The sequence below is a fragment of the Orycteropus afer genome, unplaced genomic scaffold (assembly GCF_000298275.1).
Source record: "Orycteropus afer afer isolate SDZICR_OR568_19922 unplaced genomic scaffold, OryAfe1.0 scaffold00001, whole genome shotgun sequence".
NCBI classification, from domain to species: domain Eukaryota; kingdom Metazoa; phylum Chordata; class Mammalia; order Tubulidentata; family Orycteropodidae; genus Orycteropus; species Orycteropus afer.
The window spans coordinates 4320222-4325143 of record NW_006921588.1 but is presented as its reverse complement, the minus strand read 5'-3'; positions in this window follow the sequence as shown (position 1 = coordinate 4325143).

Here is a 4922-nt window from a genome sequence, read left to right as displayed (position 1 = left end):
GTTTAAAATCAGGAAGGGAGTGATCAAGGTTGTATCCTTTCACCATATTTACTCAATATATGCTGAGCAAATAATCCAAGAAGCTGGATTATTATAAAGAAGAATTTAGAATCAGGATTGGAGGAAGACTCACTAATAACCTGTGATACACAACCTTGTTGCTGAAAGTGAAGATGACTTGAAGCACTTACTGATGAAATTAAACACTACAGTCTGCAATATGGATTACACCACAATATAAAGAAAACAAAAATCCTCACAATTGGACCAATAAGCCGCATCACAATAAATGGAGAAAAGATTGAAGTTGTCAAAGATCATTTTACTTGGATTCACAATCAACACTAAAGGAAAGAGCAATCAAGAAATCATGTATCGTATTGCACTGGTCAAGTCTGCTGCAAAAGATCTCTTTAAAGTGTTGATGAGCAAAGATGTCACTTTGAGAAGTAACCCAAGCCATGGTATTTTCAATCACCTCATATGCATATGAAAGGTGGACAATGAATGAGGAAGACCAAAGAAGAACTGCTGCTTCTGAATTGTGGTGTTGATGAAGAATACTGGAAATACCATGGGCTGCCAGAAGAAAGAACAGGTCTTTCCCGGAAAAAGTGCAGCTGCATTGTCCCTTGGAAGCAAGAATGGCCAGACTTTGTCTCACCTACTTTGGTCATGTTATCAGAAGGGAACATTACCGAGAGAAGGATATTAAGCTTGGTGAAGTGGAGGGTCAGCAGAAAAGGGGAAGACCCTCAACAAGATGGATAGACAGAGTAACTGCAACAATGGGCTCAAGTATAGCAGGGATTGTAAGGATGGCACAGGATTGGGCAGTGTTTCATTCTGTTGTACATAGGGTCACTGTGAGTTGGAGCTGACCTGATGGCTCCCAACAGCAACAGTAGTTATTTTGGCTCTTGTGCACTTCTTTAAATTTTCTTCAGCTTAAGCTTAAACTTGCTTATGGAGTTATTGATGGGCTATTCCAGAGTTGGTCTCTGGCCTTGTTCCGACTGATGATATTGAGCTTCTTCATCATCTCTTTCTATGGATGTAGTCAATTTGATTCCATCAGGTGAAGCCCACAAGTAGAGTCACTGTTTATGTTGTTGAAAAAGTATGTACAATGAATAAATTGTTGGTCTTCCAAACTTCTATCATAGGATTTCCAGCATCAATTTTATCACCAAGGCCAAGAACCTATGCAGTTTCTTTATTTCCAAACTTCACATTCAAATAACCAGTAATTATGAACAAATCTTGACTGCATAGTTGGTCAGACTGCAGAAGTTGGTAAAAATCTTCAATTTCCTTATCTTTGACTTTAGTGGTTTGTACATAACTTTGAATAATAGTAGTATTAACTGGTTTTCCTTGTAATTGTGTGGATATTATCCTATCACTGACAGCATTGTACTTCAGGATACATTTTTTAATGCTCTTTTTAATGACAGATGTGATGCCATTTGTGGTGGTTAAGTTTGTGTGTCAACTTGGCTGGGCCTGGTTGAGTGGCTGGGCAGCTGAATGTAGTTATTCTCCATGGTGAGATTCGTAAGTAACTCCATGGTGGAATCTACTGGAGCAGCTGAGTAGCTGCTTTGGGTAGGTGGTCTGCTTCCTGTATATAAGAAACAGCTTTGGGAATGGTCTCTAGCTTATGGCACACTTGAACCCTGCATGTAATCATGTCATTGTTCAGCAGGCTGCCATGCTCTGACAACCTTGGAACTTTCAATGGACTTAAATTAATGGCCTGCCATGTGGTTTGGTAACATCAGGACTGTGCCTTTTTTACTTATCAACTTTGGGCTTTCCAGCCTCAGCATACAGCAGCTGAGTGAAGAAAAGCCTCCAGTTTCAGTGGCCGGGAGCAGGAGGCAGCATTGAAACCCAAAGTTGAGGGGCTTTCACCCAGCTCCTAGAGCCTGGCACTTTGAACTTGGACTTAAAGCCCCCACATTGTAAGAATAAACTTCTGTTTGTTCAAGTCATCCCATTTGTGGTATATTCCTGTCAGGTAACCAGAACACCATTCTTCTTCAATTTTTCATTCTTGGCATAGTAGACAATATGATTATCTGATTCAAAATAGCCAAAAATTAAACCAAACAAACTCACTGCCATTGAGTTGGACTCAACTCATAGCAATCCCTCCTTGGGTTTCTGAGGTTGTATCACTACAGAAGTAGATTGCCAAACCTTCCTTCTGAGGAGTGGCTGGTGGGTTTGAACCACCAGCCTTCTAGTTAGCAATCAAATGCCTTAGGCACTACATTACCAGAGTTCCTCAAAATGGCCAAAATCAGTCCATTTCAGCTTACTAATGGCTAGGATATCAATCTATATATGTTCCATTTTATTTTTAACAATGCTTAATTTTCCTAGATTCGTACTTTGTGCATTCCACATTCTGATTATTAACGGACGTTTGCAGCTGTTTTTTCTCATTTTGAGTTATGCCACATCAGCAATTGAAAGTCCCCAAAGCTTTACTCCCTACATGTCATTAAGGTTGACTCTAGTTTGAGGAGGCAGCTCTTTCCCAGTCATAGTTTGAGTGCCTTCCAACATGGTAACCTCATTTTCCAGCACTATATCAGACAATTTCGGACGGAAGTTTGGGCAATCTACTTCCATACAGATATTGCATTGGAAACCCAAGGAAGGGTCGCTATGAGTCGGGTCCGACTTGATGGCACATAACAACAACAACATATCAGACAGTATTTCACTGCTATTCATAAGATTTTCAGTGGCCAGTTCTTTCAGAAGTAGACCTGGCCACATCAACTTCATAATCTTAGTCTGGAAGTTTTGCTGAAATCTATCTTCCATGGGTGACCCTGCTGGTTTTGAAGTATCAGTGGCATAGTTTCCAGCATCATAGCAACACACAAGTCATCACAGTATGACAAGCTGACAGATGAGTGGTGGCATTAGTCATTAGGCAAATGCAAATTAAAACCACAATTAGACACCACTACATACGCTATGAGTAGGGTATGACTTGATGGCACATAAGAACAACAAAAACATACACATAAGAATATCTAAATTAAAAAGATAATACCAAGTCTTGTTGATGATTCAGTTTTTAGAACTTTCATAAATTGCTATGGAAAAGCAAAATGGTTCAGATACTTTGGAAAATAGTTTGACAATTTTATATAAGATTAAACATGTACTTACTATGTTAGCCAACAATCTCACTCTTAGGAAACTACTCCACAAAAATATACGGTCATATAAAGACTTGTACTTGAATATTTTTTGTACCTTTATTTGTAATAGTCAAAAACTGGAAATAATACCAATGTCCATCAACTGGGAAATGGATAAATAAATTGTGGTTTATCTCTACAAAGGAATACTACTCAGCAATAAAAAGTATAAACTACTGATACATACAATGACATGGATGAATGTCAAAAGAGTTTATGTTAAAAGAAAGATGGAGGCACAAAAAAGTACAAACAATTTATATGAACTTCCAGAAAAGTTAAAATTATAGTGCAGAAAGTGGATCAGTGGTTTCTAGGTGCTAGAGGAGGGGATGAAATGTACTATAAGGGATACAAGGGAACTATTTGAGGTAACAGAAATGTTCTATATCATGATTTTGTTGGTAGATTTTGACAAGGTTGTTTTGTTTTGTTTTGTTACAAAACTCACTAAATAGTATGCTTAAAATTGGTGAATTTTATTGTGGGTAAATTTTACATTGATAAAGATGATTTTTTAAGAAAATGCAAATACTTCAGGTATATAAGATTGATGAATAGAGGGATGGATAAGTTGATAGATATGAAGTAAAACAAATATAGCAAAACATTAATTGTAATATCTGGGTGCTAGGTATATGATTTTTGCTGTACAATTTTCTGTATGTTTGAAAATTTTTATAAAAGATTGAGAAAAATAAAATGAAATGCTTCTTTAAGTATCTTCTCTCTGCCTGGTGCTAGCTAGTAAGAGCTCTGTGCTCCTCACCTGTATCTTGCTTGCTTGGATTTCTGATCTCTTGCTTGCTCTGACTCTTACTGCTGCCTGGCTCTCTTAATTTTGAGTTCATCTGGTCCTCCTGATTAACCAAATTTCTTAATCCCACAGGATGTATCTAAAATAACTGTGATGGTTAATATTGTGTGTCAACTTGGCTATGCTATGGTGACAAGTTGTTTGGTGAAACAGTAGTCTAGACTCTGTTATGAAGTCGTTGTTGTTGTTAGGTGCCATTGAGTCAGCTCCAACTCATAGCAACCTTATGTACGACAGAATGAAACACTGCCCAGTCCTGTGCCAGGCTCACAACCCTTGCTACATCTGAGCCCATTGTTGTAGCCACTGTGTCAATCCATCTCATTGAGGGCCTTCCCCTTTTTCATTGACCCTCCATTTTACCAAGCATGATATCCTTCTCTGTTATGAAGTAATCAACCAGAAATCAAACCAAACCTGTTGCTGTTGAGTTGGTTCCAACTCACATGTAATTATGTCACTTGGCTTTAAGTAAAGCAGATTGTCTTCCATAATGGGGATGGGGGTGATCCAATCAGTTGAAGGCCTTAAGAGCACAATAGGAGTTTTCCCTCATGTGTTTTCTACCTCCAGACTAGAAATAATTTTTCCAGAGTTCCCTTACTTTTCACTCTTCCCATTGCCTGACCTAGGGATTTCAGAACACATGTCTGCAGGGGTCTCCAGCCTATCACTTGAGCTGTATATTTTGGACTTACCAGCCCTCCACAATTGTATGAGATATTTCCTTAAAACAAATCTCTCTCTTTCTCTTTCTTTCTATACATATGTTGTTGTTGTTGTTATATGCCATCAAGTCGGCCCCGACTCATAGCAACCCCTCCTTGGGTTTCCGAGGCAGTATCACTACGGAAGTAGGATTGCCCAACCTTCCTTCC